General features: G+C 41.1%; 1 protein-coding gene and 1 pseudogene across 2 annotated transcripts in view; both read left to right on the top strand.

Moving 5' to 3' along the window:
* PELI2 (pellino E3 ubiquitin protein ligase family member 2) overlaps window positions 1–16,186 on the top strand; it is a 161,447-nt gene that overhangs the window by 99,570 nt on the left and 45,691 nt on the right. The gene's annotated exons all lie outside the window — the stretch shown is intronic.
* LOC109384515 (ferritin light chain pseudogene) lies at window positions 5,128–7,836 on the top strand (annotated as a pseudogene).

Here is a 16,186-nt window from a genome sequence, read left to right as displayed (position 1 = left end):
ATGCAGAGGCCTGGCCGTTCTGCTGCGGACATGGCAGCAAAGCTACAGCAAAGGGGAAGGAGAGGTGCTGTGGTCACAAATGCAGCAGGATTACCTTCTCAGGGAGGTTTTGCCTGCTTTGGTTCTCCACTCTTTTTTTTTTTTTTGGTCCTAGAGGAGGCAGAAACTTCCGAAGAGGAGCATTGGGGAAAACGTATCCAGAGAAGCCTCCTGACTTGGGGCAGCCCCCAAAACCACTTGGCCACAGCCACCATTCCATGGTGCCCCAGTTCCCCAGGGGCTCTTGTTCTGCTATTGTTCTGCTAGTCCCCATCCAGGTTTTTAGGACCCATATGTCACGTGGAATGAGGCACAGAGAGGTTATGAAGCTTGCCCAAGGTCATTCAGCTAATACACTGTGAAGTCTGGATTTGAATTCAGCCTGGTTTCAGGATCTATGCTGCAACTATTAGTCTACACTCCCTTTGCCTGTGCGAGAGCCCACTGCCCTAGTTGGGGTCGCCAGGGCAGCATACAAGTTAAAAAAATCTGCCTCTGGCTGCACACATCAGATCAGCAAGCCGAATTCACTTCAAACTGCATCTCCCAAAATAAAACTACCCTGTCTTTACTGAAAAATAATATGACTATTTGCTTCCCTCCCCCCACTTGCCCCCAGCAGTTGATAATTTCCTGCATTCGCTGAATGAAATATTGATGGGTCCTTACAAGTGTTTATTCTGTCCCTTCTCTCTCCATCTTGAGTAGAATCCTTTGTAGATCATCAGTACATCAGTTGATCTTGGCCTTTGTGATGGCTACAAAACAGGTCAAGACTCCAGGGGTGGTTGCTGTGTTGTGGTTAGGACTCTTTCGGTGCCATAAGAAACTCACTAGAGCTAGTACAGGTGCGGTTGGCACAGGACAAGGAGTTGTAAAGGGATCACTGAGGCCTTGGGAGAATTCTTTCTATGCTAAGGGGTGGCATGTCTGATTGTCACTTAGAGCCAGACCTTGAGCCGTGGGCCAGCTTGTGGACTAACCTCAGGCTTCCATAGACTCAGGCTGCCAGCCTGCTGTGCTCGCCCATGTGCAGGGCCCAGCCACGCAGGCAGTAGTAGTGGAGCTGTACTTGTTCATGGAGTATCATGTTCATGGCAGATCTGAAACTTGCAGTTTTATGAAAGAATGGAAGATGAATGTTTTCATTTCCTGTGGCATTTCTAATACACAAGCGTGTCCTCTGCAGAAGACAGCTGTCTGCCCAGTTTTCTTGTTGGCTCATTCCATGCCTGCTCTTAAGTCAGGGGGGAGACAGTGAGAGAGAGGCATTTCTGCATACTTTCAGGAGCAGAAGCGTATCCTGTCCTGGATGGTGGGGCTAGGTCTCCACGGTGTGGTTTTGATTGTTTCTTTAGCTTTATGATTACAAGGAATCAAATTTAGGAAGTAGTTTTACTCTTAGTCTTTGGAATTCGCTTTTGCCTCTCTTTGGTGCTAATGGGATTCCACTTCCTCACATCTCTTTTTCTGCATCTTTCTATATATTTAGTGAGATATTGGAAGAGGTTGCATTAGGAGCTGTAGCTGGATAACCTTTTAAACTTGACTGAATATTTCGAAGGTTTGAAGTTCTAGTTTAACATTTGTTCCCATGTACATGGCATCAAACAGATTGAGAAGCCTGCTCTTATTCATCCCTCTGATTCATCACCATCATCTCTGAGACGAATAGTGGTTAGCGTCTGGACCATAACAAATCTGTCTGGAGAAGGAAACAGACGAGGCAGTCCCAGGGTCCTAACTCCTAGCAGTATCACATAATCTCCCATGAGGTCATTGAAACCAGTGCTATGGAAAGGAAGCTGTCCTTGCATGATTTGCCCGACACATGTTATATAAAAGCTCATTAGAATAACAGGTATAAACTTCCAGGTATAAAATAAATAAGTCACAGGGATGTAATGTACCGCGTAGGGAACGTAGTCAGTGGTTTGGTAATAACTGCACAGATGACTACTAGATTTATTGTGGTGATAACTTCATATGTTGTATAGATGTTGAATAACTGTGTTGTACACCTGAAACTCATATATATTGTATGTCAACCATACTTTAATTTTAAAAAGAATGAAAAATAAATAAATGCTCATTATCACTAACGTGCAAAACTAAGGAAAGCATTGGATAAGGAAGAGTCTTAAGAAAAACAATACAGGTACTTGTTAATTATTTTAAACCTTGGTTAACCTCCCCATTTTGTAGTGACATTTCCCAGTGTTTAATTTTGCTTTAGTCCCACATTCAGTTAGCTGAAGACTGTTTGACTTGGAGTCAATACCAGTAGGGCCATCTCCCACCTTTTCCTCAATTGCTTTTTGCAGTGAAAGTGACACGTGGGACTGGAATAGAGAATTACAAGTGCAGCATCTGCTGCAGAGTTCATGTATCATGTTAACAAATTTGTGTGTGTTGTGATTGTTTTTTAGTCAATTCTTTTGTGATTTTGATAGAATTAAATTTTTAGAGTTTATAAATTTGACCACTTTTAGCTATGCTCGTGTGTTTCAGAATAAGCCTACTTGATGTTGACTTAAAACACACGTACATAGGCATTTATGTACAAGTACTTACATAGCATTGTTCTAGCTACAGCTCTGTACACAGATAAGCTGTGTCTGATAAATACCGGGAGGAGGCTTATTCTTAGGTTTCAATTGTGCATTAGCTTTTACAGCAGCTCGAATAGTGTGTTGCTTTTAAGGAATGAATGAGATTTCAGCATCCAGGGTCCTAGCCAGCTTTGGGTGTTGTGTGTGTGACATGTGTTTGTGCTTGCCTGTCATCTCAGTTCTGTTTCTGATAAAGGCAGTGACTAAAGCTTTTATAGTTCTGATTCTACTCTCCGTTTTTGCTTACCCATGGTGCCTTGCTTTTGTGTGTTTTTTTTTTGTTTTTTGTGTTTTTTTACTGTGAGTTCATATTTCATAGAACTGTATCTGTGGAAATTCTCTGAGGCCAGAGTTAAGGGTGGGTTCCCCTGGAGAGAAATGACCTCTGGCTTCTCCCAAGTGACCGGAGGCTCTCCTGACCCCCGGAACCCCTGGAAACTCAACTCCCCACGTGAGGTTTTTTGGCCCTCAAGTCATCTCTGGTCACAAACGTCTATAAGGGATGGCTTGTGATTATGAATTCTTGGAGCTGCAGGACCTCCCCGCTTCACTTAGCGCCAAGATTGAGACAGGCGACGGTGTTTGTAGTCCTGAGGTGCCAGTTTAATTCTAATTTTCCCAAGCACTGAGGGTGTGGTCTTTTGGTATGTCTTGTTAGACGCCCACTTTGGGCAGGCCCTTGGCGGGGGCATGGGGGACTCCCCTGCCTCTAGCATCACGATGAGATTGTGAAAACACAAGCTGAAGTCCAGCTGGTCCAGCAAATGCCCCCGAGACATAAACCACTTTTGGTCCCTCGCTTATCTTTTAGAATTCCTGCCTTCACTTCATCTTTGGTTTCTAATATTCCTTACTAACCAGCCAGGTCATATCTAGCTATCTATTTTAAACATTATATCCAACCTTTTTTATTTTCAATGTGAAGATCAGTCAGAGTACCTACATGGACAAATTCCCCAGAATGGAAGTCCTCGGTTAACGCTTAAGATACCCTTGAGTCTTTCTTTCTTTAGCCCATCTACGTCCCACTGCAAGGCTGCAGTCACTTTTCCAGAATCATGTCTGAGAGGCAACCGGACCCCACTCTAACACTCAGTGCTCACTCCTTGTTCAGAATCCCATTCTAGCCAGGCATCTCTGGTTTTTAGATCCTTTTCTTCTCCACGAAACTAAATTTTAGTTCCCTTTCATTTCTCTAATATTCTGCTCCTTGAAGCAGCACAAGATAAACCTCCCTCTTCCCTATGGCAGCTCTTCAGGTGTTTCCTTCCTCTCCCATCTCTTCACCCCCCCCCCCACCCCAAGCCTCTTGGATCAAGGACCCTCAGCGTGTTTATCACTTCTTGGCAAAGTGATTTAAGATCTCAGTCCCCAAACATCAGAATCGCTGATGAGCTCCCTCTTTCTGGTATCTAGTTTGTCAGCTCCTCAAGCATTGCATGCTCAGAACTGCATCAAATACTACAAATTTCAGTGTATAGGGCCCGCCCAATGCTTCTCTTAGTGCCCCCTGTGGCTTTCTGTAAGTAGCTGTCACGTGGTTCATTGAAACTCACTGAGCTAATAATCATGTCTTCCCTCCCCACTCCCTATTCCTCCTACCTGCCAGCCCTGATCTTTTTCCTGTGAACCCTTGTAAGTCAGATCTTACTCATCCTGAAATTATGGATAATAAGCATTGTAAAAGGTAAATGATGTACTGTTATCTGATTCCTTTTGGAATGGGCACTTCAGCCCTGATATACTGCTGTTTATCTTTGCTTAAGAGTAATTTATGTGAATAGAAAATTATGTAGAATCTCAAAAACTCGTACTAAATTGTTAGCTTAAAAACCTAGCACTTTGAGATGATATTTTACCAATCAGTTTTGTCTGCAGAAGTTGATAGTTATTCAGCTATAATTAATAACTAAATCTATTGGCTTAGTGTGCCTCTTGCAGTTAAAGTGACTCTTAAGATATTTTACAGAGGAGTTTCATTTACTATCTTTAATTTAAAGGAAGAGATTAAAGTTCTTAAAACTCTCATTTTATCCAACATTTGATGTTAATTGCTATTTTATATTGACTGCATTAATTAGATTTCCTGCTGATTGCAGTCTTCTAGTATATACTATATAAAAAAAATCTATTAGTTATAATTTAGATTCTTGTCATAAATATTTTTAGAAGGCTATTCCAACAGTGCTAGTAGCAGTTAAAGGTGTTTCATGGTCTTACTCCATCTCTACAGTTATTTTGCTCTTCTCAACATAAAACCTCAGTCCCTCTTTTTCCTGTTGTCATTTTGTGACTTTTGATTATGGGGCTCAATAATTTTGGGTGGACTTACTGTAATTACATTTATGACAAGATTTGTTCTCAATTTCAGACAATGAATAGATGTCTATTTTAATCAGTTACTAAGATGCTTCATGAAACTGATTGTCCAACGACAAAAACCATGTGGCCAGAAGCTAGATGAGTGGCAGTCGCAATGTCTGTGAACATATTTGACAAAGATGTTAACCAGGAGGATTTGTGGGTTAATGATTTTAAGGTTCTAATGAAAGGATTTGTTCAGTGACCTAGAAAAAAAAAAATCCTTGCCTAGAGATAACAGAGGTTCGAAGAGTAACAAGTGAGGAAAGTAGCTGCAAACTTCCTTGAAGTGATTAAAGCAACTCAAGCAGCAAATTAAACATGCTTTATTGTCAATGGTGAAAAATGTCTTTTCATTGATTTTGATTGGAAACATGAATTAACTCTAAATCATATCACATATTTTTTTGGAGAAGACCACTTTATGATAATATTCGTTAGTGACCTGGATATGTTAAAGTGTAAATTCATCTTAATAAGAGGGCTAAAATAGTGGAAAACATTAGTTATTAAACCACAAATGATATTTATTGCTTGCCTTGGTCTGTGTCGTTTCAAAGTGGCAAAATAATTGCCTTAAATCAGTTTTCATTGTGGAGAGGAATACAGGTGCTCAAGGGCAGGCCCATGTTCTCTTCTGGGAGTGTGTGCTGAAAGCAGGAAAGTGATACATTACTGAAAATGGGGGACCAGGTGAACGTCCGTGTGCTAAATAGTGAGATCATCAACTGTCTTCCTTCACTTGGCTCCGGGAACACTGGACTAAAAACATCAGCCAAGAGATTTGAGGATTCTTCTCTGGGGAAACTGACTGGACCTAAGAAAAAGACCTTATGCATACCAAAGCTTTGGAATTCTGTCCCCTTCAGTGAAATAAATGGGACTCTTGATTACTCTTCACTAGGCCTGCAGGAAAGAAAGAACTAAAAACTTAATATTGGGTATCCACAGGTTAAAGCAGCTTTCAATGATAGGAAGATAAAGGCGCCAGAAATCTCCCAGAGGTAGCCCCATGAGGGAGAAAAAAAAAAGAAAAGGCTATTTGGGAATCAATTCAAGAATCCAACACCTGGGCCGGCCGAGTGGCACGTTGGTTAAGAGCTGGCTTGGGATGCCAGAGGTCCCCGGTTTGGATCCCATATCTGAGGGCCAGTGACACTGCCCTCTACAGCTAAGATGCTGAACAACAGCTCAACCTGGAGCTGGGCTACCAAGAGTCGCCGGCGACGGCGTAGGCTGCAGCCCCTGCTGCAGTGGGTTACCATGGGCTACCATGTGTAGCCAGCAGCCAGCAGCCGCTGTGAGCGGCCGTCCAGAAGCCGGCAGCTGATCTCCCTTGCCTGGGAAGAGCACAATGATGGTGCCAACTTGAGCCAGTGAAGCAATGTCCTCCACAACTAGACTGAAGAACCAAAAGGACATCAACTTGTCTGTTCCTCTTCCCCCAATTCCCCAATTAAAAAAAAAAAAAGAATCCAACACCTAACTAATGTGAGTTCCAGAAAAAGCAGTGGGAAAAAGTTCCAAAGAACTAATAATTCAGGGGAATGAGCATGTCTCCGGATTCCAAGGGCCCCCGCACATGCAGGCTTGCCTTGTTCTGTCGTCCCTAGGTTTATTGAGCACCTACTCCGTGACAGGCACTGCTCAAGGCAGGGGAGGCAGACGAAAATCTGGGCCATCGTGGAGTTCACATTCTGCTGGAATTACGTTAAAAATTTTAAAATGACTCATACCAACGTACTTCATTGTGAAATTTCAAAATACCAGGGATAAAGGGAAGATAGTAAAAATTTCCAGAGAGGAGAAAATGAGGTTATATTTAAAAGATCAGGACTGAAGTCGCATTGAACTTCTCAATAGTAAAGCGATATGCTACTTATAAGGGGAAATGAATTCCAGCCTGTGATTCTATACCCAGCCAGACCATTAAGTGCAAGAGTAAAACTAAGCCATTGTTAGATATACAGAGTCTAAAAAAATCTACCTGCTGGGGATGTGCTCCACAGAAATGAGGGAGTAGAGTTTCCTTGGCTGTCCCCCGGGTCTGTCTCTTACTTCAACAGTGTTTGGACGGAACAGACCCAGGGACGCCCCTTCTTCCAGCCTCCAACCACCCTCCAACCTCTTTTACAGTCTCAACCTTCGGAACCAACTCAGCCATCCTCGGCCTCCGAGACCAGCTAACACCGTTATTTGCGCTTAACTCCTTACTGCTGAACAACCATGAGCTCCCAAGTGGTCAAAATTATTCCACCGAGGTGGAGGCCGCCGTCAACCGCCTGGTCAACTTGCATCAGCGGGCCTCCTACACCTACCTCTCTCTGGGCTTCTATTTCGACCGCGACGATGTGGCTCTAGAGGGCGTGAGCCACTTCTTCCGTGAGTTGACGGAGGAAAAGCGGGAGGGTGCGGAACGTCTCTTGAAGATGCAGAACCAGCGTGGCGGTCGCGCCCTCTTCCAGGACCTGCAGAAGCCTTCCCAAGATGAGTGGGGTGAAGCTCAGGATGCCATGGAAGCTGCCATGACCGTGGAGAAGAACCCGAACCAGGCCCTTTTGGATCTGCACGCCCTGGGTTCTGCCCGCGCAGACCCCCATGTCTGTGACTTCCTGGAGAACCACTTCCTAGATGAGGAGGTGAAACTCATCAAGAAGATGGGCGGCCACCTGACTAACCTCCGCAGGCTGGCCAGCCCCCAGGCCGGGCTTGGCGAGTGTCTCTTCGAAAGGCTCACCCTCAAGCACGACTAGGAGCCTTTGGAGCCCAGAGGCCTTTGAGGGGCCCCTCTGCATGCCCCTAGCGTTGGGCTTCTGCCTGAGCCTCTCCCTGAAATAGCTAGGCATCCTTCTAACCACCCCGGGGCCCTCTCCCATACCGTGGACCAAATTGAAACAATAAAGCTTTTTGCAGCAGCAAAAATAAATAAATAAATAAATGAGGGAGTAAAAGTAAGAAAGAGGAAAACATGGGACCCAGAAAACAGCAACTCCAACACAAGAAGAAAGTGAAGGGAGTTCCCGGGATGGTGAGAGGGTGAGAGGGCGCACAGCTGTGCCGTGGCCCTGGAGGTCAGCCCACCCAGAGAGGTAAAAGCTTCTGGGAGGAATGGCTGTCTGTACGTGTATGGCGTGGACGTCAGGAGGAATTACTAATAGATTAACTGATGGGTTTCTGTAGAGAGAAGTTTTATAGTCATGTCAGAAGTTTGGGGGATGAATTAGTGATAGGAAAATAGAAAACTAAGTGAACATAAAGTTATAATTAATTCCACGATGGAAAATTATTAAGAAAGGAAATATACTCATGGTATGCCCCAGATTGAACATTATATACATAGCCATAACTGTAAAGAGAGTGACTATCAATTTAATAAAAAATGATTTTATATCAGCCAGACGGTGGGAGGAATCTGTGAGAAAGCTAAAGGTTCGTCTTGCAAAATAGGAAGTCAAAACTAACATGAAAACTAACTGAAAAACCAAGAATAGTGGTAGGACATGTAACCCTGAACCAGCTTGCCAAGGAAGTCTGTGTAATTTCCACCCGGTTTGACTTACGGCACAGGATGGAAGAGGGTCTTGCAGCCCCTTGGCTGTTGACGTCTATAACCAGATTCCATCTCTGAGGGAGGTGGAGTGCTTTACTGCAGGGTTCTCTGCAATAAAGGAGCTCTCCAGGATTTCCTAGGCCAGTGTTTTAACAAGTCCCTTCTAAGGAATACCCCTTAGGTTACAAGGACTGCATCAGTGCATTCCTTTTACCTAACATGCCCTGATCTCTGCAAGTATGTTTTCTCCTGTTTGCGAGGGAGCCCCGTGTGGGAAGAAGACAGGCTCTTGAGTTGGACTGTCTGGTCCCAAATCCTGGTTCTTTGTGACCTTGGGCAAGTGAAGTCACACCCCAGTTTCCTATCTATAAAATGGGGATAACAATACTACCTCCTTCCCAAGGTGGTTGTGAACAGTAAATCAGTTAATATATGTAAAATCTTTCATAGTGCACGGCACATTGTAAGTTATATATTGTTCTATTATTTTTTGTTAACCTCTTGATTTTTGGCTGTTAACTGTTGTGTCATTTTCAGGATTCAGTCCTCAAAACTGGATCCATAATTCAGAAGTGGTTTATTAAAGTATAAAAAGTGACAAAATAGGTATAAAATACTACAGCTCAAAATAATATCATATACATACATAGTGAACAGAAACTCAGTGTAATTATAGAATGCAAATCTTAATGTCTAGGGACTAGTGACTCTACCTCGTTGATAATTTCACTCAAGTAACAGGAAAAAAAATGTAAATAGAAAGTACCACAATGACTGTCTGAAAATTGGATTTTACTTGGCAGGTGATTTATTTGTCCACAGCCTCCAGCACTTTCTCTGTTGGGAAATTTTGTCAAATAGTGGCATGAAACCTTCTATGCTTTTGAGTCATTTTCAGGCAAAGTACAGTGGCCTTTCTAGTAAACTAGTTGAGTCTTCCCAGATCAAGTACAAAATAATGTGTTCCAGGGTGAAATTGATGAATTTTTTCACCAGGGGCCCAGAATAGAACAAAACCTCCGAGACATCCAAGATGCATTCGTCATAGCAAAAGCGGTTTTGCTGAGAAGTTTGCAACATCAACCTCAAAGCTGATGGCAAACACACTCACAGAGGAAGAGCAACAAGTTGTATAAAATCCCTTTATCGAACGTTGCTCTTGCTTGTCACATAATTAATCAGTGGTATGCAGTATGGGAGCACAATCGTGTGTGTGGATGAATACTGTATAGTTTGTTGAAATCACTGATGTGCAGGGTATGAGTCAGCCCTTAGCCTATGTCTGATAACACATATCAAGGAGAAGTGTTCAATGATTTTTCACTGAAAACTGCTTCAAATGGAGAGATTTTTTTTTTTAGCTGCTTATTTTGTGGGCTCTGATGTTAATCGAAAGGTTCCTTGACATTCCTCGTGACAGAGCTCCAATAAGCAAGCAGCCAGGGAGATGTCACTCTACAGATACTTCTCCACACTCCACTTTTTCCACCAAGGATGATGAAGGCTCCATCATTAAATGTGTATTTTCCACTGGGCTGTATGAAGAAATATTCAGCAAGTAAACATCTCAGCTTCTCTACGTTGAATTTTGCTGGCTGTTGAGAAGATCTTTTTGAAATGCAATGTGAAATGAAGTGTTTGTTCATGGTCCTGTTGTGAGTAAAAGCCATTGCTGTGGTATCTCTTGATTTGGTCAGGTAGTATATCGCATAAGCCTTTTTATCATTTCCAATTTAACCTTTCTCTTCCTGGTCAGTGACAGAAATCACATACTGACAATTTTTAAAAATCGGATGATGCTGCTGACAACTTGATCATCAGGAATTTGACTCTTTTCTAGCATATGCTGATTTTCATCCAAAAAAGCCATAATATGTTGGGCATATGTAAAAATCTGAGGCTAGTGCACACACAAAAAAGGAATGGCGAAGCCATTCACCATTTCCTCCCAAGTTGAAACATCCCATTTCCCAGCTTTTAAGAATAGCTTCAGTTTCTAATAGATGCTAAAAGAAATCTTTAAGGAGAAGTTTCTCCACGATACCTGGGTTCATCCTTAATGCAAATATCTGTACTACTTACTGGAACAAGACATTGCAGCCATTCCTAGCTGTCTGTATCACCACGATGAGTTCTGGTTTTCTAATTTATTTTAATTTAAAATATATTAATCGGCTTAGATTTGGATCCAGACTGTTGCTCAAGCTAAATACATCATTTAATCTGAGTAAGAATATGCTAATACAGAATACTTACTAATTTACATTTTATTGATATCTGAAAGTTATGATGAACATATAAAAATGTTTGATTACCATTAGTCATTTGCATGTGCACCATATGCTCACTGAGTGAACTCATAGCCGGCAGATTTTGAGACCTGCTGCCTTAGAGGTTGGAGAGTTATTACTCTGGTCTGTTTGATCTGTATTATTCAATCTGTACAGGCAATTTTTCTTCCTTTGGGAACTGTTTCTTCATCTATAAAAATGAGAATAGCCAGACAGTTTCACTCTTTAAAATATCAGTTCTTACTGAACTAATAGACTTTTTTAACTGAATAGCTCCTCTGAATGCCATAGTTCCTATAAATCTGAAAGGAACAGGAGACTTTAGGAGCAGCTAGTCCGTCCTTTCTCAGTAGGCACAGATCCCCTCTGCAGCACTCCTGGCACAGCCTCTGTGGACTTGCTCTGGTGGGGCGAGCACAGCAAGTGAAGCCCGCTGTGACTTGGGAAGGGCGGCTGGTTCAAGGCTGGCAACTCAGCTCCATTTTCAACAGCTGAAACTCTTACAAGGTTTATATATTTGTACTTGACTCTGATTCCTCTTTCCTGTGATTTCTCCATATTGGTTTTTGTTTCGGCAATCAAAGCGAAACAGACAAAAAATCAAAAAAAATTTTTAATGAACAGCCCTTTAATTATTTGAAGTCAGCCACTAATTATCCTCCAAGATATCACTTCAATGGCAAATCGCTCCAGTTCTTTCAACCCTTCTCCCTGTCTGTTTTACATCTCCTCCTGTGTTCTGTCTGTTCTGTGTGCTCTGCATTTGAGTGCTCCTCAGGGTTATTGTGGTCTACCCATATTGATTCAAATGATTTTTTCGCTGTGTAAGAAGTGTTTACTGAGGCAGGTCAACTGTGTGCCAGGAAGTGTGGGCTTGGCACAGCCCTGTGTTATTTAACCCGTGTAACTTTGCAAGTAGGCTTGATTATCAGCAGTGCGCTGATAAGGAAGCTAAGACTCAGATATTAAGTAAATTGCTCAAGGTAACTTACCCAGGAAGTAGCAGAGCTGTGTGTCTCCTGTTCCCTTTTATTATTTCATTGCACTGTTGACTCATATTGCACAACCTTTCTTAACACTCATCACCTTGGCCACATCCTTTTCTGAATTAAGAAAGTATTATATGCACTCTGAAAACCTTTAAATAATACAGAACTAGATGAAGAAAACCCTTCTCCACCCCATTAACTCTGCTGGTAGTGTGAAATGTGATTGCCTTTTACGTTCTTGCTCCACAACTTAATCTTCGTACTGAAATAAAATGGAGGCATGAATATGTACCCGTTTCATTGTAAGGCCTAAAGAAGCTAATACATATATAAAGGACTTTGAGAATAGTGTCTGGAACATAGTAAGAGCTCAAATGTTAGTTGCTCTCATTTATACAAACATAGCTGTTCATGTATATTTAAAAAAAAAACAGATATACAGTCAACTAATAGTTGACAAGGGAGCCAAGAATACTTAATAGAGAAAGGATAGCTTTTTAAATAAATGGTGTTGGGAAAACTGGACAGCCACATTGCAAAACAATGAAATTAGACCTTATCATACACCACTCACAAAAAATAACTTGAAATGATTAAAGGCTTACATTTGAAACCTGAAACCGTAAAACTCCTAGAAGACAGCATAGGGAAAAAGCTACTTGACACTGTTCTTGGCAATGATTTTTTGGATATGACACCAAAAGCCCAAGCAACAAAAGCAAACAGGTGGGACTACATCAAATTAAAATGCTTCTGCACAACCAAAGAAACAATCAACAAAATGAAGAGACAACCTACAGAATGGGAGAAAATATTTGCAAACCATATATCAAATAAGGAGTAAACCTTCAATATGTATGAGGAACTCATACAACTCAAATGCAAAATGACTAATAATCCAATTTAAAAAGAGTCAGAGGACCTGAATAGGCATTTTTCCAAAAAAGACATACAAATGGCCAACAGGTACATGAAAAGATGCTCAACATCACTAATCATCAGGGAAATGCAAATCAAAACTATGATAATATGTATGACTATCATCAAAAAGACAAGATAAGTGTTGGTGAGGATGTGGAGAAAAGAACCCTTGTGCACTGTTGGTGGAAATATAAATTTCCACTATGGAAAATAATATGGAACTTCCTCAAAAAATTAAAAATAGAACTATCATACAATCTAGCAATCCAAATCTGGGTGTATATCCACAGGAAATTAAATCACCACCTTGAAGAGATAGCTGTATCCCCACATTCTCTGAAGCATTATTTACAATAGCCAAGACATAGAAACAACCTGAGTGTCCATCGATGGATGAATGGATACAGAAGGTGTGTGTGTGTCTGTGTGTGTGTGTGTGTGTGTGTGTGTGTGTGTGTGTGTGTGTGTGTGTGAATATTATTCAGCTATAAAAAAGAAGGAAATTCTGCAACATGAAACAACATGGATGGACCTTGAGGGTGTTCAGCAAAGTTGAAACAAGTCAGACAGACAAATACTGTATGATATGACTTATATGTGTAATCTAAAAACAAGCTGAACTCATAGAAACAGTAGAGTGGTGGTTTCTGGGGCATGGGAGAAATGAGGAAATGTTGGTCAAAGGGTACAAGCTTCCAGTTGTAAGGTGAGTAAGTTCTGGGGATCTACCTATGCGGCGTGTGACTACAGTTAATATGATATTATATACTTCAGAGTTTCTAAGAGAGTAGATCTTAAATGTTCTCACTACAAAAGAAATAGTTTCGTGAGGTGATGGATATATTAACTAACTTTATTGTGGTAATCATTTCACAGTATATATGTGTATCAGATCAACATGTCGTGCACCTTCAACTTACACAATGTTATATGTCAATTATCTCATTAAAACTGAGGAAAAATAATAGAAAGGTCTCCCCTATATCAGACTAATAAAACCGAACTAATGACCTAAACAGTAGTTTTGAGGCAGGTGCGAGAGAATCAGTATGCTGAAAAATAGGTCATAAGAAAATATCCAGAATAAAAGGAAATCACAGAATAATAATAAAAAAAACTGCTTAATCCAAAATAAAGCTTAAAAAGTTATTAAAAGAGGAATACACTACAGGTAGGATAGAAAGCAAGGAGTAAGAAGGTAAATAAAATACAATTATATAAGAAACTATAATAAATTAAATGCAGTGGCCTAGCTGTTTCATTAAAAAAAGAAAGAAAGAAAGAAAACACGTGTATGTGGAATTCTTTAAAAGCAAAACAAGAATGGTGACATTTTATATATAATATTATTGCTCTGCTTTGATCACCCAAAATTTATCATTGATAGTCTCCCATATCATTATATGTCAGTATACTGTAGTTCTTTTTCTTTTTATAGCTGCAAAGTATACTATACTCGGTTAATTTATTTAACTACCCCCTTGTTGGTGGATATTTAGGTTGCCGTTATGCTATTACAAATAATGGTGTAGGAAATAGTCTACACTTGTCTTTATTCATGAGGCTTGATTGTCTGAACCTATACACAGAAATTTACATTTGTCTCTTAAAAATATTTTATCTTGATTGATTTGGCCTGTTTTCATAATGTATTGTCACTGGGTAAATTTTGACCCTGTCATCTAGTGGATTCACTGTCTTTGGTTTTCTTGAAAATCATGAATTAAAAAAAGGTTGAATTCAGCACAGTTTATTACAGAATTCTGTAGTTACCATCAGAGGGCTCCTGTTAGATTGCTAATGATCTTTTAGGCATAATCACTCACCCAGGTTTAAATGATTTTCTAATTGTATGCAGAATTGTCATGACAGACCTTGTCAATGCCTCCATGGAATCTTGTTAAGAAAGTAGTCATTTAGTAAGTAGTCTTTGCTATCCAATCTGGAAGAATAATACATTACTCTACATTTGGGGAAACTTGAAATATAAACACCAGATGTCTATAGTTTGGGAAATGTCTGAAAAATGTCTAAAAATGTCCAGTTTTATTTTGTACACACACGCGCGCGCGCGCACACACACACACACACACCACAAAGTATGAGTGCTATTTTTATTGTTAGGCTAGCTGCCACATAACTGGCCATTTGGAAATTTTCCCCCAAGATCAAATTTAATATAATCACTTAAAATATATTTTCAGAATATTGAGTTGATTTAAACCATTAAAAGTGATCGCATGAATGTGAGATAGAGTACAAAAATAATTTTCAGGGTCCACTATGCTGTTAGTATGCAGTGAACATGTCACATGAGCCAACTAAATACATGGCTTCATTGAACAGGGTAAACAATGAGAACATTAAGTTCTGTGGACATTTTTATTCATTCTTCAACTTTTTAAGATTTTAGAAATTAGAACCACATCTATCACCTGATTTGAACCTTTCAAGAACTCTGAAGTGACAAGAATACCAATCATTATTCCCATTTTTTAGTCAAAGAAATTGAAGCTCAGGGAAATAAAATAACTGCCCAGAATAAGAAGTGATTCATTCCAATCATCGAGAGTCATGGGAACCTTCACACAAGAGGTAGCCTTTAACCAGGTCTTACCATTTTGTTCTGGGGAGAGTGTGAAAGGGAGCAACTGGCTGAGCAGTGAGCCAAGGGCGAGAGGCATGGAAAGACGGGAGGCCTTGGGAAGCAGAGGGAAGCATGTGGCTGGCACATACTGGGAGACTGGGCCAAAAGGGTAATGTGAGGCCACATCCTAGAGAATCCTGAACGCCAGGCTCGGGAACGTGGGCTTGCATCTGTAATAGCGGGAAGCGAGGCGAGAATCACAGGAAGGAGAATGGGTTCCATCAGGGCCATGACCAGAGGGAAGACCTGAGAGGCTGTTGGCTGCTGCTTACTATTCCAGGGCTGAGGCGTTGGAAACCCACAGATCTTTCAGTGCCCATGAGAGATTGTCCGTGTTCACCATACCACTTCGTAAGAGGGTTTTCCCCTGAGTGAATGAATACCTCGCAAGCATGGTTCATTGCCAATTCAGAAAGTGCAGTCTTCTCTCCCAGTGGCTGCCTTGGTGTCTATTTATTCTTGCACTGGGCCTTTCTCATGAAGGTGAGTACTTTCATCAGTGCCCCCGTCGTCATCCTCTGACTTGGCCATGGGAGATGGGTTAGTTGATCCTCAGAAATGTTTGTTGGCTTTGAAAGAGAGATATGGACATCTTTTACTGTCCAGAAATTCACACATGAGAATTCCAAACTTAAGGAATTAATGTCCTAAAATTCAGGCAGTATTGAGCATTCGCTCATTTCCTGGCACCTGTCAGGGTAAGAGGAAAGAAAAGGAAGACCAAGTCCCCCAGGCAGTTAATTGTTCCCCTATTTGTCTGGCATCATTTGCGTATG

The sequence above is a fragment of the Hipposideros armiger genome, unplaced genomic scaffold, assembly GCF_001890085.2.
Source record: "Hipposideros armiger isolate ML-2016 unplaced genomic scaffold, ASM189008v1 scaffold_5, whole genome shotgun sequence".
NCBI lineage: Eukaryota > Metazoa > Chordata > Mammalia > Chiroptera > Hipposideridae > Hipposideros > Hipposideros armiger.
Note: the sequence above shows the minus strand (reverse complement) of the source record. Positions and strands in the feature narration are given on the sequence as shown.